General features: G+C 35.7%; 1 non-coding gene across 1 annotated transcript; it reads left to right on the plus strand.

Annotated features, from left to right (window-relative positions):
- The first annotated feature begins 7178 nt into the window (after positions 1-7178).
- On the plus strand, positions 7179-7371 carry LOC118622176. The gene has a single exon (XR_004957983.1). It is a non-coding gene; the product is annotated as a U2 spliceosomal RNA (small nuclear RNA).
- Positions 7372-27738: the final 20367 nt, after the last annotated feature.

Here is a 27738-nt window from a genome sequence, read left to right on the forward strand (position 1 = left end):
ATCTCTATCTCTATCTCTATCTCTATCTCTATCTCTATCTCTCCCTCCCACTATGTCTAAAGATAAATAGAAAAATAACCTTGGGTGAGGATTAAAAAAATAAAAAATAAAAAACCTAAATTATGCCTGACCACTGTGGCTCAGTGGATTGAGCTTCGTCCCAAGGACAAGTGGTCCCAGTTTGATTACTGATCAGGGCACATGCCTGGGTAATGGGCTCGATCCCCAGTAGGGGGCATGCAGGAGGCAGCCAATTGATGTTTCTCTCTCACATTGATGTTTCTATATCTCCCTCCCTTCCTCTCTCCCCCCCCCCCCAAAAAAAATTAAAACACCTAAATTAATCTTGTTGATATTTTCTCAGTTAATAATACCAACTCATACTATAAAACTGACAGTTTTTGGTCTTTTTACAAACACCTAAAAATAAAATTCCTGTTTTTTGGCCATATAGATCATGAGTAGTTGTGGAAGCTACTAACAAGTCCACACTTATTTGTAATCAAATTTGTGATCATGTAGATCACATGACACAAAGCAAGTAGCAGTTTTCTGGCAATATCCTAAGTTATTGGGATCAGCTAGATAGATACCTAAATGAGTCATACAGGAAATGTTATAACATTCACTTTTGTGGGCAATGTGGGCAGGGAGAATCTGTTTTCAGCTCTTCAACAAGGAAATGTCACTTTCTACCAAAAGAAGTCTCATTTGATCAAACTCCCTTTTTATTTCCATACCATAGGGAAAGCCAGTTTCATGCAGTGACTAGAACAGAGAGGATGTCCACCATGAGAGGACAGATTGGTTATGGGGAGATACTGACTGAGTATGACTAATGGGTAGAGAGCACATAGAAAGGATTTAGGACTTTCCTTGGTAATTGCTAATATAGACTCACTACCTAATGATTAAGAAAATGAACAATCAAATACTAACGTGGAGAGGAAAGAAAGAGATTCTTAGACAATGCATTGGAGAGGATAAGGGTAACAAGGGGTAGGATGTGCAGAGAGGATTCAAATGACCCCAGTACTAAGCCCTCAGGTGATACTAATAGTTATCTGGAAACCACCTACTACTGAGAAATTGTGAAGTACGTGTATAGATTTGATGACACAAAATGAAAATTTCAATATATTACTAATGTAATCAATTTGATTTAAAATGATAAAACTACAAACTGGGAAAATATTGGTCACAGTACAGCTAACTTTCTTTTGAATATATGTCTGGTATTGTTCTAAGAAATTTATTTGCTTTGGTACATTTAATTCTCACAACAACACTTTGAGGTAAGTACTATTATTTACCTCATTTGTATAACCAATGTTCAAAAGGACCAAGCAATTCATTTATGGTCCCAGGGCAGACTGTTGGCAGAGCTGGACGCAGACCCAGATGTCTGATTCTAGAATCTGCATTCTAAATCACTATGGAGATTGTCTTTCCAAACTGACTGAAGGTCATCATCAAATCTTTTCTGAGGAGCAACTGGAAACTCATTAGAACCTATTGTACCTTCCTTGGAGTTTGGAGAGTGACTATGTAGAGAAACTTTTAGAGTGTGGATTCAGCATCTTGCAACTGATTTTTGTTGTTGTTCTTGTTGTTACTTACAGAGTATCAGGTGTAGAACACTTTCAAGTACTGATATTTGTGGACTGCTGGATCATATGGACTGTCTTAAGTGAGATGTTCTAGAGCTTAGACTGAGCCGGAAAGGTAATTGAGACAGAATTATGTCTTAGCAAGGTTCATTTCATCTGGGGAGGCTGCATTTCATACTTACACAGCATAAAATGCTACCACAGATACTCTTAACAGTTGACAATTGTAGACCTCCTAGATTGAAAGGCTGTGCAGTGAATAAATTTGTTTTGGAATCAATTTGGAAATTGATTATAGAGGATTATAAGATAGTAAAGGAAGCACCTAAAATGCAAGGATGCTGTTTAAAATTTCATTTGAAAATCCACTTGGAAATCAGTGAGTAAATACTATTTTGCAAGAATAGGAACATTTCCAGCATTTTTCATTGGTATATTTCTCCGTGGCTTGGCCTGAGGCATAAGAATCACAGGGTCAAGTTTTAATAGTTGAGGCTGAGGCACTCCTTTTCTCCTATGAGCAATAGATGAAAAAGAACAATAAAATATAAATAAACCTTTTGTAATCTAAATAGAGCTAATGCAGCAGATTTTATAAATGCCTAAGTTTTAATATTTTTTTCTTTATTGATTTTAGAGAGAGGAAGGGAGACGGAGAGAGAGCTAGAAACATCGATGAGAGAGAATATTGATTAGTCGCCTCCTGCATGCCCCCTACTGGGGATTTGGCCCACACCTGGCCATGTGCCCTGACTGGGAATCAAACCGGTTGACCTCTTGGTATATGGGTCCATGCTCAACCACTGAGCCACACTGGCTGGGCGCCTAGGTTTTAATTTTAAACATATTATTCTACCAGACCACAGCTTTCTCATTGCAGATCAATTTTGATATTTGACACATAAGATTATTAGATATTCCTCAGTTTATTCCTTTGGCTGTCATGGCTCATTCTTTGAATAATAATTCAAAGCCATTCATGGGCCAAGCTCTCTTTTGGTTCTAGGAATGTAGTTGGTCACAAGACAGACAAGGTTCCTGCCCTTTCACTACAAACACTCCCATGGGAAAAACTAGCCAATTATCAAAACTATATATTTATATATCTATATCTATATCTATATCTATATCTATATCTATATCTATATCTATATCTATATCATCTATCTATATATTTATATCTATCTATATCTGATAGTGATAAGTGTTTAGAAGGAAATAAAGCCAAGCCCTATGATAGGGAGGGACCTGGGTCTCCTCTGGAGTAGGCAGCAGGGAAGACCCAGATGGCCAGCAGCAACCACTTTTGCAAAATCAGTGAAAGAGGATCCCTGGCAGGGGAACTGGCATATCTACCAGCCAAGAACCAACAAGCGATCTCTCAAGAAAGAGATCGTACAAAACAGATTGTTTTATCTAGACAAAATAACCTGGAAATAATCCTTCTGGTTAGGCCCCAATTCCATCCTCACACATAGGTCAACTACACACTGCTAGGTAACACTGGTTTTTTATTAGCTACTCACAAAGATTTCAGAAACAACAGAATTACCATTCTTGCATAGTAAACAGGAGATGAGTCTATGGGTGACCTGGAGAATCTTAGTAATATAGATGTGACCAGTTTGATAGTTAATAATTTAATTCTATTAATTTCAGTTAAGAGTTCATAGTTAATCCTCTATTAAAATCCCGAGAGAGGAAAAAATAACAGTAAAGATGACAGGAAGTCCAGCTTTTTGTTATCATTTGTTACTGAGAAAACATGCTACCTAAAGCACAGGTTAAATGCAGTTTGCTGTTCATGGGGCTTTATTTGGAGGACCGCTCTTCTGGAGGTTTCTATCATAAGTACATTCCAGTAGCACTGACCCAAGCCTGTTATTTCTACCTTGTAGTTTATATGTTTTTATTATGACGCTGATGTGTGCAGATGTGTTTTCTTCCAGGTTCTGGAGAGTGCAAAAGGTTGTAGGTCAGTTTATCTTTCCAGATGTAGAACAATGTAAAAATCCTCTAATATGTTGGTGCTTAGCAAAGCAATCTTAAGTTTAGCTTGCCTTTCCATGAGTAAAAGCAAGAAACAAACAAACAAAAAACTTAAAAATAAAATCATATATCATTAGCACAGAATAATACTCTTGAGCCTATGGAGAAAACACACACGTACACACTGTCCCTCAATTATGCCTCTCTCTCTTATCCATCTCTTTTTACAGTATTTCTTAGCTGTGCTTTTCCTAAAGTGTGAGAACATTTTGTGGTATTTTTTATGGGAGGAAGGATAATATACTATAGGTCTTTAATTCATAGTAACAGGTAGAAAAGAGAAAGATCAGTCCTTATAACTCAGCAATGGTAAGTGATCCAAGTTGCAAATTTGTCAGTAATTCAAGAATTTTTAGAAATATCTTCTTATTAACTTAATTAAGGGAGTAACCTAGTACATGTAACAAATTAGTTTCCAGCTATTTTTTTTTTTTTGTAGTTGGCTTCACTTTTGATTGATTGATTGATTGATTGATTGATTGATGCTTGGACCTGTTATATATTTTGAGTATCATCTCTGAGTACAAGGATGTTAATCACTAAGTTGTTATAATAGTAAATACTTGGAAATGTTCTAAATTCCACTGGTATAAAATTGGTAAAAAAATATATGCTGGTATGTCCACACAATGGATTACTAGAAAACAATTAAGATAATGATGCTTATATCTGTTGTAAAGAAAGAGCCCTGGCCGGTTTGGCTCAGCGGTTAGAGCATCGGCCTGCGGTCCGGAGAGACCTGGGTTCGGTTCCCGCTAAGGGCATGTACCTCGGTTGCAATTTGTTCCCGGCCCTGGTTGGTTGTGCGGGTGGCGACCACTCGATGTGTCCCTTTCACATCGATGTTTCTCTCTCTCTCTGTTCCTCTCTCTCCCTCCCACTCTATCTGAACAAAGAATGGAAAAATGTCCTCGGGTGAGGATGATAAAAAAAAAAAAAAAAAGAAAGAAATCCATGCTCATTTACTATGAGAAAAGTAGGGACCTGTTTTAATAATACATCTAGTTATATATTAAAAGATATTTCTAAGTAGAGGGTTATGGGTGATTTTATTTTAAAATATATTTTATTTGCAGTTTCATGTATTAACATATTTTTATAACCATAAAAAGAATAAAAATTTATTTCTAATTTAAAAAATGATATTGAGTATATCATTAGATATTAGCTTGAGGGAACATATATTGATAATAATGCTTTATGTTGTGAAATCTAAACATTCCATGGAAAATAGCTACAGTTTTTAAAGGAATGAGTTGTCCAGTCACATCACAAATGATAGCTTGTTCCCTTTCAAGCAAAGGGACCTGGCTCAATAAAATTAATAGGAGAAATTCAAATGTATAGAAAGTAGAGTGTTAATAAGGAAGGCATGGATAATTTTATGCTGTTATATACACATACACACCCAGCCATGGTTTTCATAAAAATAGTGATTGCTTGGTTCTGTAAAAAGAGGAAATATTTCAGGGTTTATGGTAAAGTCATTTTGGAGGTAGAGAAGGCTAGTTTGGAAAAGATTCCACATTTGTCATGCTTTCTTTCATGCTTAATAAAAAAAAATGAGTCTGATCTGATAAATGGAACATTGTTAAAAGTCAGAAAACATTCATGTTTCTCATTATACTTTTCATTTGTCACATGACTTTGATGAAGGACCCTCTTCTTGGTAAGAGAGTCATTAATCAACCAAAGGTATGTAGAACATTTTTTTTTAATGCAGATTTTTAATAAACTAAGCTAAAATAATGAATATTAGTTAAAAATTAAAACTCTAAGAATCATTTTATTTATTATACACTTTGAAGATTCACTGAATATTTTCTGCTTTTGAGTACAAAGTGAGAAAATTAATTTAGAGTTTAACTAGCCATAATTTTTTTTAAAGAAAAGCAGCAGCAGGTAATTTTATTTTATTTTTTGAAGCAATAAGAGACTATTGAGGAGGGAGAGGCATGTAAGTAATGAAGAATTCTTTCGTTTATATTAAAAGACATAATTTAAGTCACAGAGTTTGCAAGTGTGAGACCAGTGTTCCACAGGTTCTGCATTTTGAAGTTCTATGTAAGATTTGACCTGGACAATAAGTTGTACTGCAAAAATAATTTCAAAAACCTTTAATTTGTTCCATCTTCATAATGTAGTGATGAAGAAGCTGAGATTCAGAGTAAGTCCTGCTCTAGCTCAGTGATTATTCACATCTGATAGGTGTAATTGCACAAGATGCTTTTACATACTGTCACATTTGGCCATCACAGCAATTAGGTCACCCTGGCTAAGTAGATGTCAGTACCACCCTTTGCCAGATGAGGACACTGACACTTAGAGGGTTTTAACAACCTACTCAAGAGATAGAATGCCTCTCTCTACTTCTGTTCTTCCTATTCCCTCTCCAAAGCACTTTCTATCTGAACAGGCTGCTGCTTCTCCATTGTGGTCCTCTGTGTGTATATATGCTTCAGTTCAGGGAAGTTGCAGCATATAATTCATAGTATTTTAAAAGACTTCCATTGAAACTGCCATTATTAGAAATAATCGATCTCAAAACAGCATTCCTGTATATGAATACATGTAATAACGACAAACTCTAACCAGTAAGTACTCAGAATAGTATATAAGTTTTACATAGTCATTTTACAAGATTGGTGTGGGGAGGTGTGTATGCAAATTGCTTGATGTGTTTTTGTTTTGTAGCAGGTTTTAATAAAATGGTATATTTTTAATGTTAAAAGTTATGTTAAAGACTTTTAATTTGAACACTGTAGTATTGTAGGCATAAAGGTTCTTTTTTTCATAATATATCTTAATGAGATTAAAAAATTTAATTGGCTTTGCATAGTATATAGTATTCCTTTCAAGTGAACTAAACTTATATAGATTCTATATGTTAATTAAACACATTTGCTTAATTTATTATTATTATTTTTTTTAACCCTCACCCGAAGACATTTTTTCATTTTTTGTTCAGATAGAGTGGGAGGGAGAGAGAGAGAGAGAGAAACATTGGTGTGAAAGGGACACATTGAGTGGCTGCCTCCCGCACCACCCAACCGGGGCCAGGGACAAACTGCAACTGAGGTACGTGCCCTTAGCGGGAACCAAACCCGGGTCTCTCTGGACCACAGGCCAACACTCTAACTGCTGAGCCCTTACTGGCCAGGGCATATTTGCTTAATTTAGTAACAAATCTTAGAAGTGGGTGGGGAAAAATGTATTTGAGACTTCCCTGTGTTGTATGTTTTCCCTGTAGATTGAGACATGCCTAGAAACTTTCATTGGACTTTCAAGGGCCAGGAATGTATGGAAAAGCACACATTTTAAAAAAAGTGTCCTTATTAAAAATTTGTTTTGTGAGGATCTACTCATGTCCTAAGAAATAAAATAAATAAATAAATAATAAAGACCATATTATGTTCATATATATGTACACTAGATTTTATTTAATTATTCCTTTGTTTTCAAACATTTAAGACACTGAAGATGTTTCTGGACTTTTGCTATTGTTTAAAATAGCATTGAATTGCTTCTCGGCCTTTTGTCCAAGATCAAGTGTAGTATCTGTTCTTATCAGTTTAAAATAGCATTGAAATGAGAATCTTAGTACATGTATCTTTGCATGCTTTAATAATTTTCACAGAAGAGGCTCCTATAAGTAATATTATGGTACTAATTTACACTTTCACAAATTTAAAATAATTCTTGTACTGCCAAATATCACTAATATAAAATCACATATTCTTTTGCTAACATTAGTGATGGAAAATGGTTATCACAGTATATTAATTTGTGGGGTTTTTTTATTTTATTTTAGATAAAACTTTTTTTATATATTTACTAGTATAATTTTGTCATCTATAAGTGACATGGGTAGTCTATATCTTTCAACGTCTCTGATTTATGTAAAATAATATATACAGTCACAGAACCTGTGATGTTAACATAGGCTATCTCTAGGTTGGAGGATGGTGGTGTTTTCTTTAAACTTTGATGAGTTTCTGACCATATGATATTTTATAATAAAAAGATTGTTTTCTTTCTTGCAAGCCAAATACATAAAGTGAAACAACATACATATGTATTATTCAACATATATGAAATTTTGTTGTTTTTACAAGACTTATTCAACATGTGAAAGATTTGTCTATAAAAAGTGACCATTTTACTTGCCCAAAAGGAATGTTTTTCATCTTGCTAGCAGTGCAAATGAGGTAGGACTATGGAAAATTTTCACTGAGGATGTAGTAAATCTGATATTTTGAAGACAGCTCCATTTGTGAGATGCCAGATACCCTAACATATGGAAGAAGCAATACAGTGAAGTAGTTAAGCACACAGGCCCTGGAATCAAACGACTTCGATATTACTGCAAGCTTTACTACTTCTTGTGTGGCCTTGAGCAAGATAAGTTTATTTATGTGCCTCAGTTTTCTCATTTGTGAAATGGGGATATAAACAGAACCTACTCTTCAGGATGTTATAAAGACTAAATGAGGTATGATACAGAAAGCATCATGTTTATTTTTTCCTTTCTTGGTATGGTAAGTGTTCCCTGGATATATTTGCAACCATTTTTTGACCTTGTAAGTTCAAATTCATTAAGTAATGGTCATCATCATAAGTCCCGTACAATATTTGCTTTTCAGCATTTATTTATATTTTGTCATTTATAGTGTTTTGTCCTCAGATTGTTTCTGTTCTCTAGGATGAGAAGTTAGCATCACTAAAATCTTAATAGAAGTATAGCTTTTTATTGCCATATTTTGTAAGTGCAGAGATGAGGCTAAATATGGAGAGAGTCATTTAGAGTATGTTCTACTCTGTCTCTCCCACTGAATCCAGTTATAAATTCTGGACAGAATGCATGGAGGAGGACATTTATTTGAGGATTCTAAAAAATAAATAGCAGATGTGGTGGGGGAAAAGACCACAATTTGAAGTACCACTAAATTAGTTGTTACTTCACCATTTTTTCCTTGAATTGTCTGGCTTAGTTAGATTCAAGGCAACCAAATCTACAAGTGCACATTGGGGTGAATGGCGAGAGCTCCAGAAGTTTCCTAGTTTGAACTCTAGGAGGAAAGTGGTCTCCTGCTAGTGATAGGGTGGTAATGATGGTTCACAGGTACCTCATACTCTAAAGGGGGGAAACTTTCTTCTCTGATTAGACAATGCATGGGCCCAAGAGGACAGGGAAAACTCTTACTACTATTTTTCTATGTCTGTCTTCCACCACTTAGTCCAGATGCGGATGCAGTCACAGGAAATGAGTGGCAGAGAGGGGTAAACAAAATGCCATCTTGTTGCCAGGAGGATTGAAAATGGGAGCTTCAGGGAACCAGAAAGTAGGGACAGTACAGTGGGAGGAGGTGGGGAAAGGGATTTCATAGACTTATTTATAAATTTCTGAGCTCACTCTCAAGAAACTGCCAAATTGATATCCAAAGTGATCATACCATTTACTCTCCCAACCAAGATGTATAAGAGTTCCAGTTGTTCTACATCCTTGCCAACACTTAGTATTGGCAATCTTTTTAATATTATTTATTCCAATGCATACATGTAGTGATGTTATCATTGTAATTTTAATTTACATTTCCCTAATGACTAATGATGTTGAACATATTTCATTTTCTATTTGGCTATTTGTATGTCTTCTTCAGTGAAGTATCTGTTAGGATGATTTGTGTTGTTGTTCTTAAAGCTTGTTACTATCTTAAAGCTTGTTACTATCAAAGCTTGTTCTTTGTATATTATTATGGATGCAAGTTCTTTGTCAGACACATGTAATGTATTTCCTCACAGTGTGTGGCTTACTGTTCACTTTCTTAACAGTGATTTTGAGAGAGCTGACTATTTATAGTGGAAGAAATATAATTTGTTTTTCCTTTTTGTGTTTTGTTTTGTAAATCGTTGCTTAACAAAAGAGTATGAAGATTTTTTCCTCTACTTCTTTCAATTTTATAGTTTTAGCAATTACAGTTAGGTCTGTGATCCATTTCAAATAAATGTTTATTTGCTATGTGAAATGAGTTGAGGCTCAGTTCTTTTCTTCTATGAATATCCAGTTGTTCTTTAACTATTTGTTGACATGACTGTTTCTTTCTTCAATGAATTGCTCTGGAACTTTTGTTAAGAATCACCTGACTATATATGTTCTTATATTTATGGACCGTATTCTATTCCACTAATTTTTGTGTCTCTCTTCAAACAAATATTATACTATCTTGATCACTGTAGCTTCGTAGTGAGTCTTGAAATCAGAGAGTAAGTGCTTAAAATGTGTTCTTTTTAAAAAAACTTAGTTTAGGTAATTTTAAGTAATCAGCATTTATGTTTAAATCTCAGAACCAGTTTATTTTTATTATAAGGCTCTTTGAAATTTTACTGTGATGGCATTGAACTATATATCTTTTAGAAAAGAAATGACCTCTTAACATCAATCTATGAACATAGTATATGTCTTCCATTAGCTAATTCTTCATTAATTAATTACAGCAACTTTTTATAGTTTTGCTTGTACAGGTCTGGCACATATTATATTAAATTTATTCCTAGGAATTTAATTTTGATGCTATTATAAATGCATTTAAAAATTATTTTGCATTTGTTTCTTGTTAACAAGAAGGAACACAAATCATTCTTCTATATTGACTTTATATCCTGCTGCCTTGAAAATTTTACTCATTAATTCTAGTAGGTTTTTATAGATCCCTTACAATTTTCTGTGCTCATGATCAGTTCATCTGTGAACAAAGACATTTTAATTTTACTTTTCTCTATCCAACATGTGTGCCTTTTGTTCATTTTTTTCTTTCTTCCCTTCATAATATGGTTTTAACCTTCAGTACAACATTGGATAAAATGGTAAAAGAAGACATCATTTCCCAGTTAGGTGCTGGGGTAGGTGGGAGGAGCATTTAATATTTTAACAATAAGTATGGTGTTTGCTCTAGGGCTTTCATAAATACCTTTTATTAGGTTGAGGGAGTTTCTTTCTATTCATAGCTCCCTCAGAGTTTTTATCATGAAAGACTGCTGGTTCTATACCAATTGAGCACTAGGATTCTATCCCTTCTTCATCCTCTACACCCTCTGCTAGAATTATTTTGATGATTAAAAAAATAATGGCTGCTCAATAACAAGAGGTCTTTTATTCTATGCTCCTAAAAATTGAATCCTGGCCATGCTTACCTCTCTACTGCTGTCTCTTCTAACGAACTGAAAGAAACTAACCCAAAGGCCTTTATCCACTCACACAAATATACTCATCATTTATGCCTTTTCTGCTGAATGCATTTGCCACTCTGGACCATCTGCAACTGATAAGGCTAAACTTCTCTTTTTACTCAGGGGAAATAACTTGTAATGATACTCTTACTCTTTACTATGAATTGAGGACTTGCACTGTACCAGGGTGTGTGCTAAACCCTTTACAGTACATGCATATATTTTGTAGATGAAAGAGCTGAGGTTTAAAAAAGTAACTTGCTTAGTGTCATACATTCAGTAAGTGGGGCTACTAGGAGCTGAACTTAAGGGAATTCTAACTGCAAGCTTGAATTCTCAGAGTTCTTCACTATGGCACGTACTGCTTTCTGCTTATTCCCGACATTGCAGAACAAGGAGGATTGAATTGACACTGCAAACCTAGCTTATGCACCCTGTTTCAGGAGGAACGAGATACATTGCATTTGAGAAGCTCTGTTGGGAGGAATTTGAATGTTATTATTGTACTTCAGTCTTCAGGTAATTGTAAGTTCTTTTGAGTCTAGAACTTGGAAATATGTTTGCCAGTATTGATAAGCAAAGGTGGAATATTTTATTTTTTTCTTTGGTTTAAATCAATTCACTTCTTTCATGTTTTCTTTTTATTTGCTAATACAGGAGAAAAACAAGAGGATAACAGATGTAACACTTAGTCCTGTTGCTCATTATTATAGAATGACATAAAAACATGGCTTGCTTTATATAGACAGATGTGGTTTTATAAAGTAATCATGAATAGTCTTTTTTTGATTGACTTGAATAATTATGCACACAACTGGAGTTTATTTTCTGGAAAGGTCAATTTAACTTCCAATGGATCTCATTAGGTATTTATGATTTCCACTTCCACATTAGTGTGGTATAGGTTGAGATATATTTAACTCTACTTTGCTTTCAAGGACAATTTTTAGTGGAATAAGGTAGTTGCCTAGACATTAGAGTTGTAGTTACCTGCAATAATTCACTCTTAAGCCTTTTGAATTCTGCTTTTAAAATCTGTAGCTCATCCTTCCTTCTTTTTGTTTTCAGGTATCAAGAAATAGGGATTTTCAATGCACTTAGCTTATGCACAATAGTGGCTGAAGGAATTAATTTATTTAGTATGTCTATGATGACACTAACTTTCTTATTCAAGGTAGTTAAAATTTCAGCAGATGCTGAATTAATCCAGAAAACAGTTTTAATCTTGGGAATTGTTTTGAATGGCTGGTCTATCATTAAACAGTAATTAATCACCAAATGCTTGAAAAGGCTCATAACAAACAATGGAAAGTATATTTGATTGATAATATAAAATATTATATTATAACATTTAATGTATTTAATTATATGATGATAAATAGTACAATATTTCATTATTTACTCATGTACATTTTATATTTTTATATAGTGGTTATGTAGTAACTGTCTACTGTGTGATGATGAACAGTAGGACACTTTGTATTGGTTTATTTTCCATAAATCCCTATACAGGATGCACATTCAATATGGATTGTTTCTATAACATGTTTGAAAACATTACTTTTTAAAATCACAGAAATATTAAAAATATTTGAGATTTTTAAACCCAAAATAAAATATTTGTTTTAATAAGTTTGTTCTCAGTCATCTGAAGCCATAATACTTTGTCTCTATGGCCCTTCCACTGTATATAGACATGCATAATGCATGCAAGGAAGAATATTTTATATTGTATGTACAATTGTCAAACCTTGTATCTTTGATATATGTTAGGTGAGGAGAAGTGGAAAATCAATCGATTTTATTGGGGTAGTGGTGCATCATGATGTATGGATCAACCATTGCAAGTTACAGGGGAAATGGCATAACATTTAGGATTGATCCATATGCCACAAGTAAATCTCTTCCCAGATCAAATGGGAATAACTCAGGAACTAAGGTAACTAACATTCATCAGTGTCAGGCATAGTTCTAAGTGTTTAGGGTGTATTAAATCATTAGTCCTCACAAAAACCTTCTGAAATAGCTACTGGTATTACTTAGACATCAGTAGGTACAAATATCTTACAAATACAGCATGGAGTAGTTTAGTAACTTGCTATACAACTACAAAGTGGTGTGGCTGGGATTGAACCTTGGCAGTATGAATAACCATTCAGTACTCTTATCTCCTTTACTAAATAAATGTCACCCTTAGGACTTAGATTTAAATCTAAGTCATAGAAATAGTTTGTCTTCTTGATTTTTCCTTAAGATGTTAAGCTTCCTGCCCTAAATGTCTAATTTAGCTGAAATTAGTATCTTAAGGTTCTTCGAGTCCTAGAGTTTATTATCCCAGTGGTCAGTCTAATATGAGCTTAAGTCATTTCTGAATTCAGTTCTTTTGTTTGTTTTTAAGTAGATACAGAGAATATTCTATGGCTTTCTTATGGGTTGCTCCTGAGTCATCAAAGATATTTCTCCTATCTTTCTCCTTTTCCATGCTTTTTTTTTTTTTTTTTTATCCTCACCCGAGGATATTTTTCCATTTTTTGTACAGATAGAGTGGGAGGGAGAGAGAGGAAGGGGGAGAGAGAGAGAAACATCGACGTGAAGGGACACATCAAGTGGCTGCCACCCGCACGACCAACCAGGGCCGGGGACAAACTGCAACCGAAGTACGTGCCCTTAGCGGGAACCGAACCTGGGTCTCTCCGGACCGCAGGCCGACGCTCTAACCGCTGAGGCAAACTGGCCAGGGCTCCTTTTCCATGCTTACAGCCACCATTCTAGTTTAGGTTCTCTTTAGCTTCCTTAGTAATAGTCCTAACTCTAGTATCCTTACAATTTGTTTTCTAGATTAATTTATACAATGTTCTGATCACAAAACCTACCAGTATCTCTCCATTTTTCACTATATACACCCAGGCCCCTTTATTGAATAGTTAAGGCTTTGGTGCTCTGGATCTACCTTTCTTATGTTACCTAAAAATGTATCATAATCATGGAAACTAACATTTATTGAGCACTTACTATGTTTTTAAGCTTTATTCTGCTCACATAAGGACAAATTCCACATACTTTCTGCCTTTGTGAGCAGCGCAGGGATTATCTTATTTTCACAGAAATCTTATGAGATATGTACTATTATTAACTCCATTTTACTGAAGAGGAAACAGGATAGATGAGTTTATACAATTTATACAATGTCACAAGATTACTAAGTGATAGAGCTGTGATTCACATTCTCACTTTCAAGTTCAATACTACACTCTGTCATTTTCTGACCCTAACTCTCTTTAACTATACCAGGCCACTCACTGCTCTCTTTATTTCCCAGCTTTATTAAGACATAATTGACACATAACATTGTGTGACTCACTGGTCTCTTTTTTACGCCATACTTTTTCTACTTCGTGTTCTTATCTTACTGTCATTCTACCCTCCTTGAATGTTTTTTGTTTTTTCAATTCTCTTCCCTGTCTCTGTCTGTTACATAACAATTGCCCTTCAAGGCTAAGGATATAATTGATCTCTTTTACTACAGAACCAAAGTTTCTTTTTAGTAAACTGACATAGTGCTGTAATCTTGTATTCTGGTTATACAAACGATATCTCTCTACTATATCTTGAGAGTTCTTGAATTTTGATGCTATTTTTGCATCAAAAAGGCAAATCTCAAAATTCAATGGTTTATCAATAATTTTGCATAAATTCATGATTTTAAAAAAAATTATTATTTTCCCTTATAAGAAAGAAACAAGAATGGATTCTAACTCATTATTCTCTTTGGCAGTTTCAGAATTTAAAGAATTGTCATTAGCAGCCTTTTAGATCACACTGATGATTTATTTGGCCATTTAGGTATCAAGCTGGGCTTTATCAAGAGTGCTAAATTTTTATTTTATTTTATATTTTAGCTAGAAAGGCTTCTAATTATTTGATACGATAAAGGAAGTTCTCATAGGAGCTGATTCAGACTTTCCACCAAAGGTTTGGGCTAGGCACAGAAGACATAAACATCAACCACATTTTAGCACAACCTTCATCATTCTCTGTGGTTTGACTTTTCTGATGATGTCTAAACTTAAACATAAAAGGAAACCCCACCTTATATGGGTGATTTGGAATGGAAAAGAAGCTCCATGGCTTTCCTGTTTGGCTGGTGGGTTTGACGTTTCTCACACGTGTATTTGCTTTGAACTCTTCCTAAGTTAGGTGTTATGTAAATACAAGTTATAATTAACATGCTTTCTTTGGGTTCCTTGAACAAAACACTCTCCCTCATGATATGCTGTGTATATTGACTTTCAGTAAATATGAATTTTGAATTTAGATTTAGAAAGCAGATAATGTGACTGAGATTCATGTCTTCTCTTTGCCTTTAATCTAGGGCTACAGGATTGGGTCCAAATGTGAAGGCAACAGAACATGGGAGAACCTTTCTGTTTAGCCACGAAATAACCAGGGATGAGAAGTTGAACTTTTAGGCTCTAACTGAATGTGCTACTTTTCATTTTCATGAAAACTGGCCCATGTTATTACTGTGCAGCTCCTACCAGCTGTTTCCTTTCTATTGTGCTTCTGTGAGCTCTCTGCTTGCAATTTATATATCACTTGGCATCCTGAGGGGTGAACTAATACTTGTAGATTCAAGGTAGTACTTGGGATTTTGTTTGTTTTTAGATTTTTAATGCAATCCAACATGTTTAAAATTTTTTCTTTTAATTGCTATTATGAGTATGTGGATGTTTGTTTAAGCCTGCAGAATTGCCTCCATGCTCAAGAGAGAAAAAACATTGAAAGAATTAATAGTCTAATTAAAACCATGTTCTCACTGTCTCATCTGCCCTTCACTATTCTGCCAAGCTTATATGATTGCCTCAGTTTTCCATTTAGCACTGGAGTTGGAGACTTGAGCCCTGAAAGCAAACATTTATATGTCTACATATGTGTTCATGTAACAGCAGCTTCAGTCATTTTATGCCATCACTGACTTGATGGCAGAGTTTAACCAACAGGAGAAAATTCTTTGGTTTGTCACACTGGGAATGGTCTGGGCTAGAGAGATCAAGGAATTATAAACCAAGAAAATATGGACAGTCCATCAGTATTCAGGATTCACAAGTTATACAGTTTCAACATAGTGAATTATATTTATTTTATCATTTTTATGATTGGAAGGTTAAGGTTAAATTATAATAATAACTAACACATAACACTTACCATGTACTATTTAAGTTTTCTACATGTATTAATTTATTAATCTTTTTAATTAGGTATTATGTCCACCCTTTCTTATAGATAGAGAAACTGAGACAGAGAAATGTTAAGAAATTTGTACATAATTATACAACTTAAAAGTGGCAGAGCCAGAATTTGAATGCTGGCAGCCTAGCTCCTTGCCCTGTACTAGACAGCCTTGAATTGTTGCAAAGAGTAAATAAGGAAATCGATCCATGATTTCAAAATTTGTTTAGTGGCAAATGCCTCTATAATTCCTATATGTTTGATGGACTTCCCCCAAACTGGTTGAACACTTTTTCATGATTCCGGGGAAGGGGGCACTAATTTGGGGTAGCAAAACTTCTATAGGTGATCAGCTAAGTCAAGATGAGGAATTCACACAAAGCCTATCAGAGTATGCCAGGCAACGCCAACCAAATGTGGAATGTTTTGAGCTGGGATTACTGTTTGACTCCAGCAATTCATAGTTTACATGGGAACCACCTTTTCAGAAACCAAGTGCAAAATTCTCATACATTCTCATGTGGATTTATGTTAAATATCAGAGCATCTAAAGGTTCTGTCACCTTGATATTTTCTTGAATTAATAGTTCAGACGGCTTAGCCCGTAGAAGGGGCTGCAAGAAGAGAACTAAAGTTTATAAGATTTCAATTTGCCAGGGTTTATTGTGCCTACCAGGAAGTAATGGCAAGCTTTAAATGTTTTTCTTTTCTTTCAAAGCTTTGTCCCCACCTACTCCTTGACTGGCCGGGAAGAAGAGCAATAGAAGGAGTGAGTGCCATCCACATAGTTTTCCTTTTTCTGTTCTTGACCATAGTCACAAAATATGGGACAATTTAATCTTCATATTATGGGGGGGGGGGGGAGGCAGGAATATAAAGAGGAACAGGAACTAGCCCGGCTGGTATGGCTCAGTGGTTTAGCGTCCACCCACACACCAAGAGGTTGCCAGTTTGATTCCTGGTCAGGGCACATGCCCAGGTTGTGCCCAGTTGGGGGCATGCAGGAGGCGGCCAGTTGATGCTCTCTTTCATTGATGTTTCTATCTCTCTCCCCTTCTACCTTCCTCTCTCTCTAATAGCAATAAAGAAAAAAAGGGGGGGGGGACAGGAACTAGAACAACAACAATACACAGAAGGTAAAATTAAATTACTGAGTTAGCAACTGAATAATGACAGCTTAATATATAGACTCTGTAGTCCATGTTACTGCAGGGTGCTCCAGTCAGTATCTTAGAGCAAGGCACTATACAGCAAGAGTACTATTGAATACTTTCAAAGCATTACTTACAGTTGAATGCAAAAGACTAATAATTTATACATCCAAGATGTATACATGCTACACTTGTCTTAAGAGCATCAGTTTTCTTTGATTTAATGTATACTTGTATATCATTGGAAGAAATTGGTAGACTTTAACAATAGGTTTAACTAGCCAAAACAAGGTACTGAATGAATAAGGTGTTAGCTAGTATGTGCTTTACATACTGTAGACATGCTACAAATAATTGAGAAAATGTCAATGAACATGAATAGGTGGCTATAAACAGGGGAGCTGATGGTGCCAAACTCTCATTTGTTGCATTATGGCTTTAAAACTTAATCATGATCCTACCACACAAATTAACTGAGTGACTTTGGGCACAAAATCTTTTAGATTCTTAATTTTCTTATCTGAGAAAGACAGGTTGGAATAATATCATCTTTGAGGTTCTATCTGGATTTAATTGTGTTGTTCTGTAGTTTAAACATTTTCATTAAGTGCAAATTCAACATGAAGCAATGCTGTGACCTATTATACCCAAAGTCTAATTCATTAAGAGAAATACAGAGACTAGAACATCCCCTGATATTCAACAGTAGACACTTCATTTAGTTGGACAATTAAAATCTGACTGTCATATATTTGGAAAGGTATTGAAAATTGAGTAACACATCTGGAGGAGGGTGACTGTAGTAGTTTGAGTCTGGAAACAGTATTGTAGAAGAAATGGTAAGATGATCCAGGGTTCATTACCCCAGGTCAGAAGAGAAGGAGTCTCCCCAAAACTTTCTTTTATATCTCTTCTTGAAACTCTAGGGGAAAGGGTATAGATTTTTCTAAAGTCTACCTAAAACTAAATAAAAATAAGAACTTTCTCATTAAAGTTTGCTAGTAATAGACTGGATTGCTTTATGATGAAGCCATTTCTCTCACAAGGGAATGTTCAGGGAAAAGTTGAACAACCTCTTCGGCTGGAAAGCTGGATTTGATGACCTGAAGGGTCCCAAGCACTCAAAGTTGCTTTTATCCTATGATTTTTCTGAGTGCTAATATTAGTTTTGAAATTATAATAAAAACAAATTCATGTACTAATATCTGATATGATGAATTTTTATGGCCCACTAGCTATTTTTTGATTAATCAAAAATAAAATAATCTGAAATGAAATATAAAGTTGTCAAAACTCAGACAATTCCATTTAGGTCTAAGTAAGATAAGTGTAAGTTCTCCCCAACCCTTCTGCCCCCTTATCCTTCACAAATACCTTCCTCAGCACATTTCTTTCCCATCTAATCCAGCCTTGGCATTTGCTTCTTGGAGGGTCTAAACTGACACAGTAATAAATGTGCAATAATTATTAGCTATTTTACTTAAATTTTAGCTATTTCACTCTTTTCTCTATGGCTCCAAATTAATTTGTTTTCTAATAGAAAAATGAAAATAATCTTTCTGTTAGTTGTAAAACAATTCATTGTTTTAGGGGAATAGTACTGATTTAAAATGGTAAAATTGAAACAAAAGTGAATATTTTAAGTGGAAGTATTTAATACCACTTAATATTAGGCTTCATATCTAAATGGACTAGTAAAATTCATGAGTGTGCTATAAAGTCGTCGTTAATGAGTAGAGATGACTTCAAGGAGGAACACCAAGGGCAACTGAAGACAGTCACCTGGCCAGGCCAAAGTCCCTCCACTGTCTGGATGTGATAGAAGCTTCTCCTCTGTGTCTTCCGTTGGCATTTCCAGCCAATACATCCTGGATGACCCAAAGCCAGGCATTTCCTGCAAGGTAGCAGGAGGGACAGGAAACACCACGTGCTTCCTGGTTTTGGAGGTGGCAAAGGACTGTGGGGCAGCCAGTAAAAGCAAATACCCAAGATGGGAAAGGATTTGGTGACCTTGTCAACAGAGTTTTGCGCTTCAGCAGAATGACACAATAACTTGTCAAATTTCAGTCTGGACTCAGTAACCACTGGGAACACATTTACTACAGAACCTTTACTTTCAGGGCTCTGATTTAATAATGTAGCGAGGACAAATACCAGCTCTGTCAGGGGAGAAGAACAGATAGACTTAGACTTAGCAGCCTAGGAGGTTGGCAACATTCGCAGCAGTGATAAGCAAACATGTTTGCCCTGCAGTGAGGTACTGGCATTTGGGAGTCACTTCACTGAGAGGGAGAGTCCTAAGGATAGCTGAGAAGTAAAAGTATAGAAATGTTTTTGATGGAGAAAAGAGTGCTCATTACAGTTAAGGCCACATCTCCAAGGCACAGAATGGTTTGTGAATGGGGGCCAGGAACTGGGATAAACTTTTAAAGTTCTTAAACATAGTATAAAACTCCAAATTTCAAGAAGTAGACTGAGCTTAGAGGGAACATATATTTTAACATGTTTCTCTTAAGGACAGGGAAGACTTCTGTGGCCTGCCTGAGATGGCCTGCCACTTCTGGTGCAGCCTCTCGTGAGGATAGAACAACAATAAATTTCTGAAAAAGGAAGGGGCTTTGGTTCCTGAGTAAGAAGCCATATAATATAAAGATTAAAGACAAGGGGTGGGATGCAGTGTGGATATGAATTATAGTACTGCTCTATCGTCTATTCATCATGTCACCTTGGGAAACTTAATCCTTCTGAGCTTCAATTTCTTCATGAGTTTAATGAGGTAAATAATAGTACCCATCACAAGGATTTCTGTGAGGATTACATAAGATGTGGCATGTACAGTATTTTGTGCTGTGCCTGGAATATTTTATGGAAACCCAGATTCAAAAGTGACTAAGGGAGTTACCGAGCATCTCGGATTGCTTGAGCACACATGGCTTTTTATAATTTTGGTTCAAAATTAGTAATTTATTATGGCTTCATCAAAATACATGACTGATATAATCAGCCTTTATTACATAATGCAGTTTATATTTTCAATACATGAGATCAAAAGGATGAAAAGATTTTCTGGATCCTGAAATAGAGCTATCATCTGCTAAGAAAGTTTTAATGACTAAGAAACAGAGATAATTAAGTATTTTTACATGATAGGAGTTTAATAAATATTTTTAAAATGAATATACCCACCCATTTATTCAACACACATTTATTTTAAGTAGTGATGCATGCTGTAAAAAAGAAATAGGGTGATGTGATAATGGGTGATGTGATAATGAGTGGGCTGTGTGTGTGTAGGAGGGATGGTGCTCTGTAATTTAGATTGGGAGCTGGTTCAAGGCCTAAATTCCAAAATTGCTTGAAAACTGCAATTCCTATTAAGTATGTCTAAATTACAAATTGCCAGAAGGTGTGTAATACTATTCAAATTTAAATTCAACATTTCCTTTGGGAGAACTCAGTTTTGTTTATTTAGGGTTCACAGACTTTCCCTGGGGTTTTACTTTTATTCTGGTTGAAAATGAAACTGGGAAAAAAAACAAAGTTACTTTCAGTAATTGAAGGTAAATCCTTAAGTGTGGATTTTTCTCCCTTTGGCTGCTGTTTCATTGACTTCTGCAACCCTGGCATTTCTAGAATGCCAACAAAATGGTTATTCTGGGCTCTCCCCAGTTGACTTCCGTTGACACTATCAGAAACTGTCAACAACTCCTTAGATGATTATATGTTTTTGTGTTTGTATAGTAGTTAATTTGCAATCATACACTGTTTTGATGAATATTTGAAGTTGATTTGTTGATGACGTTCTTTTCTATCATGCATTTCCCAGACAGAGAGTGATTCATACTGAATTCTCAGGTTCATCCATTCATTTAGTAAGAATCTATCAAGTGCCTATCATGTGCCAAGTGCTTCTGATAGTAAGTTGAATCCTATGCAGCTGTTGATATTCCATCCTTTTTAGCCTGAAAAATAAAAATTTAATACAATTCAACTTAACTCAAAAACAAGTTCTCCTTTAAGGAGCTTTCCATTGAATATAAAGTTTTAGATGTATAAACAAATGAGTGCCTTTAAAAGTTTTATTTACATCTAATTATAAATTTTGTGGCCATGGCAATCTAAAACTTCTGTAGGTCAAAAATATTTTTGTATAATGAAGTTGTTCCCCTGATACACAGTGTCAAGTAGAGGAATTTGTTTTCTATATTAAGCATCCTGGAGTAACAAATGATTTGGTAATCCTTATACTGTACCATAAAGAATTACTTGTACACTTTGTTGTGATTTTAAAAGCTAGTTTACAGTTAAAATTCAAGTGAGGAGTTGAATAGTATCCCAGGTTTTGGAAGAAGTAATTAATGTTTAACGTCCCGTTTCCCAACCAACCTTCTTTGAAAAGCACAAATAATCTCCCTTACCAGAAACTTCCTAAATCCCAAAGCATTCACGATATACATTGCCGTGGAACAGGAAATTAGAATGGTGGAGAACAAGGGAGTGACATGTATGTACTTGAATTTAGACCTTTTCTGTCCCCCTTTTGATTTACTGCCTGGTATGAGTAGTGGTTTATGGATTCTGTTATTCAAAGCCTGATTGTAGTTATGATTTACTTACGGCAAATATGTTCACCACAACAGAAGTCCACAGAGAACTTTGAATTGTTGACCTTATTTAACATCCTTAAAATAGTTTATTGTTCTTGATCCCTTGCGAGAGAGATAGGAGGAGCAGGGGAGGATAGTGAGAAGAGGTAATGAGGGAATGCAAGGTGAGGGATATGAATATTGTAAAATGCCATTATTTTAAACCTGAAAGTTTTATTTTACTTTACACTTAGGCACTGTTATGTAATAGAGCACAAGTTAAAAGTTAAAAAGATGGGGTTCCAGTCTTCTAAACCCAGCACTCTGTCCTCATTACCTGTCTGTATGCCTCTGTACTCATTGTTTCTTCCTTCTACCATGGCAGCAGAGGAGGTGACCTTTCTCCTCACTGGGTCAGTCCTCCACCATGCTCAGAATCCCACCCTTCTTATCTTCTTTCGTCTTCTCTCTTTCCAACAGATTCTTTCTATTAGCATTTAAGCATATTCAAGTTTGTTTTTTTAATGTAAAAAGTCTGTTAATTTCCTCCTGTTACTACCGTAAATCTTTCTTCACCCGCACAGAAGAAATAGCATAGAAAGAAACAGCTATCTTTACTCAATGGCTCCATTTTCTTAGCTCATATATACTAATTAGCCTTCTTGTGAAAAGAACTAAAGTCATCAGTCACTCTCCAACTGATGTAAAGTCCAGCACACATTATTAAGATTTTATATCATTTGAGCTCTTATCAAAGTTTAATAAAATTGATCACTCCATCCTAGTGGAAACTGCTACTACCTTGGTTCCCATGATACTAAATCCTCTTAGATTTTTGACTGATTCTTCAATTGCTCCTCCTTTACCAGCGAATCCTCCTCCATCTAATCTGTAAACACTGAACAACTTCACTCTTCAAACCTAGGCCTCTTCTCTTTTCTCTAGATCAACCGTATTTAATGGTTTCCAGGTCTTAGTGAATCCCTACATAAACTTGTTGTTTCTATAGCTCCTGATATGTTAGCATGACCAGTAAATTCTAGATATAATAAACCAATAATAATGTCATTGCTCTTTTAAGGAAAGAATGATAGTTTTCTATGGATATGTTTATTTTGACCAACTTATTATCAGCCTACTCATTTTATGTGGTTCCCTTTCTCACTAAGGATATCAACTTGACTATGATAGAGGAAACTTTTTCTTTATCTTTTAAAATTTCCTATTTGATTTTTTTTTTTTTTTAATGAATTTTTTTTATTTTTTTGTTACAGATATTTTACCTTTTTACCCCATTGGCACCCCCCACCCCACCCCCCCCTCCACCCTGTCCCCGGCTTAGTTGTCCATGTCCATTGGTCATGCATACATGCATATAAGTTCTGTGGTTTATCTCTTCCCACCCCCCCACCCCCCATCCCCTCTTCTGAGGGATGTCAGTCTGTGCCCTACTTCCATGTGTCTGGGTCTACTGTATTCCTCAGACTGTTATGTTCATTATATTCCGTATATAAGTGAGATCATGTGGTATTTGTCTTTTTCTGCTTGGCTTCTTTCACTTAGGATAATACTTTCCAGGTCCCTCCATGTCGTCTCAAAGGATAAGAGATCTTTCTTTCTTACCGCTGCATAGTACTCCATGGTGTATATGTACCACAGCTTTTTTATCCATTCGTCTACTGGTGGACACTTGGGCTGTTTCCAGATCTTAGCTATTGTAAATAGTGCTGCTATGAACATGGGGGTACATATATTCTTCCTGATTGGTGTTTCAGGCTTCTTAGGGTATATTCCCAGCAGTGGGATCACTGGGTCAAATGGAAGTTCAATTTTTAATTTTTGAGGTAGCACCATATTGTTTTCCATAGCGGCTGCACCAGTCTGCATTCCCACCAGCAGTGTACTAGAGTCCCCTTTTCTCCACACCCTCGCCAACACTTGTTGTTTGATGATTTGTTGATGGCGGCCATTCTGACAGGTGTGAGGTGATATCTCATTGTTGTTTTAATTTGCATCTCTCTGATGATTAGTGATGTTGAGCATTTCTTCATATGTCTCTTGGCCATTTGTATGTCCTGTTTGGAGAGGTGTCTATTCAGCTCCTCTGCCCATTTTTTAATTGGGTTCTTTGTCTTCCTTTTGTGGAGTTGTATGAGCACTCTATATATATTGGAAATTAACCCCTTATCGGATACATCATTGGCCATGATGTTCTCCCATACAGTGGGTTGTCTTTCCATTTTGATGATTGTTTCTTTTGCTGTGCAGAAGCTTTTTAGTTTGATGTAGTCCCATGTGTTCATTTTCTCCTTTATTTCTGTTGCCTTAGGTGATGTATCAGTGAAAATTCTGCTCCGTATGATGTCCGAAATTTTGTTGCCTACATTTTCTTCTAGAATTTTTATGGATTCACGGGTCACATTTAAGTCTTTTATCCATTTTGAGTTTATTTTGGTGTATGGTGTAAGTTGATGGTCTAGTTTCATTTTTTTGCATGTAGCTGTCCAATTTTCCCAACACCATTTATTGAAGAGGCTGTCTTTACTCCACTGTATGCTCTTGCCACCTTTGTCAAATATTAATTGAGCGTATTGCCTTGGGTCCATTTCTGGGTTTTCAGTTCTGTTCCACTGGTCTATATGCCTGTTCTTGTGCCAGTACCAGGCTGTTTTGGTTACAGTCGCTTTGTAGTATAACCTGATATCTGGTATTGTGATCCCACCTACTTTGTTCTTCTTTTTCAAGATTGCTGTGGCTATTCGGGGTCTTTTTTGGTTCCATATGAACTTTTGAAGTATTTGTTCTAGTTCTATGAAATATGTCGTTGGTATTTTGATGGGGATTGCATTGAATCTATAGATTGCTTTGGGTAGTATGGACATTTTAATTATGTTAATTCTTCCAATCCATGAACAGGGTATGTGCTTCCACTTTTTTATATCTTCCTCTATTTCTTTTTTCAATGACCTGTAGTTTTCTGCAAATAGATCCTTTACTTCTTTGGTTAAGTTTATTCCTAGGTATCGTAATTTTTTTGGAGCGATGGTAAATGGGATTGTTTTTTCAGTTTCTCTTTCTGTGAGTTCATCATTGATGTACAAGAATGCCGTCGATTTCTTGACGTTAATTTTGTATCCTGCTACTTTGCCAAATTCATTTATTAAGCCTAATAGATTTTTGATGGAGTCTTTAGGGTTTTCTATGTACAATATCATGTCATCTGCAAATAATGACAGTTTCACTTCCTCCTTTCCAATTTGGATCCCTTTTATTTTTTCTTCATGTCTGATTGCTGTGGCTAAGACTTCCAGTACAATGTTAAATGAGAGTGGCGAAAGTGGACATCCCTGTCTTGTTCCTGTTCTTAATGGAAATGTTTTTAGTTTCTGTCCATTGAGTATGATGTTGGCTGTAGGTCTTTCATATATGGCCTTTATTATGTTGAGATATGATCCCTCTATTCCTACATTGCTGAGCGTTTTTATCAGAAATGGATGCTGGATTTTGTCAAATGCTTTTTCAGCATCTATTGATATGATCATGTGGTTTTTATTCTTCATTTTGTTTATGTGGTGTATCACGTTTATTGATTTTCGAATATTGTACCAGCCTTGCATCCCTGGAATGAATCCCACTTGGTCATGGTGAATAATTTTTTTGATGTATTTCTGGATCCGATTTGCTAGTATTTTGTTCAGGATTTTGGCGTCTATGTTCATCAGGGATATTGGCCTGTAGTTTTCTTTCTTCGTAGTGTCTTTTTCTGGTTTTGGAATTAGAATTATGCTGGCCTCATAGAACGTGTTTGGAAGTCTTCCTTCTTCTTGAATTTTTTGAAATAGTTTGAGGAGAATGGGTGTTAGTTCTTTTTTGAATGTTCGGTAAAACTCCCCCGTGAAACCATCTGGGCCTGGGCTTTTGTTTGCTGGGAGAGTCTTGATTACCTCTTCAATTTCCTTAGTTGTTATTGGTCTGTTCAAGTTTTCTATCTCTTCCGGGAATAGTTTTGGGAGACTGTGTGTTTCTAGAAATTTGTCCATTTCGCTGAGATTGTCGAATTTGTTGCCATATAGTTGTTCATAGTAGTTGTTAACGATCTTTTGTATTTCCGTGGTGTTGGTTGTTACTTCTCCTCTTTCATTTCTGATTTTGTGTATTTGGGTTCTCTCTCTTTGTTTCTTGGTGAGTCTAGCTAAGGGTCCATCAATCTTGTTTACCTTTTTGAAAAACCAGCTCTTTGTTTCATTGATCCTTTGAATTGTTTTTTTGGTCTCTATGTCATTTATTTCTGCTCTGATCTTTACTATTTCCTTCCTTCTACTTGCTCTGGGGTTTTCTTTTTGTTTGCTTTCTAATTCTTTAAGTTGTGAGGTTAGACAGTCAATTAGAATTTTTTCTTGTTTTTTGAGGTAGGCCTGTAGTGCTATGAACTTCCCTCTCAGAACTGCTTTCGCTGCATCCCATAGATTTTGTGTTGTTGTGTGTTCATTTTCATTGGTTTCCAGGAAGTTTTTAATTTCTTCCTTGATCTCCTCGGTGACCCATTCATTGTTTAATAACATGCTATTTAGCCTCCATGTGTTGAAATGTCTTTGCATGTTCTTGTTGCAATTGATTTCTAGTTTCATGCCATTGTGATCTGAGAAGATGCTTGATATGATTTCAATCTTCTTGAACTTGTAGAGATTTAGTTTGTGTCCTATCATGTGGTCTATCTTTGAGAATGTCCCATGTGCACTTGAGAAGAATGTGTATTCTGTAGTTTTGGGGTGTAATTCTCTGTAGATGTCTATTAAATCCATTTGGTCTAGTGCTTCATTTAGAGTCTCTGTTTCCTTGCTAATTTTTTGCCTAGAGGATCTATCCAGTGCTGTCAACGGGGTGTTGAAGTCCCCTGCTATGATTGTATTGTTGTCGATTTCTCCTTGGAAGTCCTCCAGAAGATTTTTAATATATTTTGGTGCTCCTATATTGGGTGCATATATGTTTATCAAGGTGATATCTTCCTGTTGGATAGATCCTTTCAATATTATGTAGTGGCCGTCTTTGTCTCTAGTTATGGTCTTCATTTTGAAATCTATTTTATCAGATATGAGAATTGCTACCCCAGCTTTTTTTTGCTTTCCATTTGCTTGGAAAATTTTTTTCCATCCCTTCACTTTCAACCGATGTGAGTCTTTTGTTGAGAGGTGGGTCTCTTGTAAACAACATATAGATGGGTCATGCTTTCTTATCCAATCAGCTACTCTGTGTCTCTTTATGGGAGCATTCAATCCATTTACGTTTAAGGTGATTATTGATATGTACTTATTTATTGCCATTTTTGTTTAGTGTGGTTCTACTTTTCTTCCCATTTCTACTGCTAATTACAGCAGTCCTTTTAACATTTCTTGCAGTGCTGGTTTGGTGCTAATGTATTCCCTTAGCTTTTTTTTTGTCTGGGAAGCTCTTTATTTGATCTTCTATTTTGAATGATAGCCTTGCTGGGTAGAGTAGTCTTGGATTCAGATTCTTGTTTTTCATGACCTTGATTACCTCATGCCATTCCCTTCTGGCCTGTAGTGTTTCTTGTGAGAAGTCAGCTGAGAGCCTTATGGGGTTCCCTTTGTAGGTAACCTGTTGCTTATCTCTTGCTGCTTTTAGGATTCTCTCTTTGTCTTTAATTTGTGGCATTTTAATTACTATGTGTCTTGGTGTGGGCCTGTTTGGGTTCTTCTTACTTGGGACTCTCTGTGCTTCTTGAACTTGAATGCCTTCTTCCTTCACTAAATTAGGGAAGTTTTCTCTCACTATTTTTTTGAATATATTCTCTATCCCTTGCTCCTTTTCTTCTTCTTCGGGGACTCCTATGATGCGAATATTATTACGTTTCCAGTTGTCCCATAG

This window comes from Molossus molossus, unplaced genomic scaffold (genome assembly GCF_014108415.1).
Source record: "Molossus molossus isolate mMolMol1 unplaced genomic scaffold, mMolMol1.p scaffold_m16_p_8, whole genome shotgun sequence".
Taxonomy (NCBI): Eukaryota; Metazoa; Chordata; class Mammalia; order Chiroptera; family Molossidae; genus Molossus; species Molossus molossus.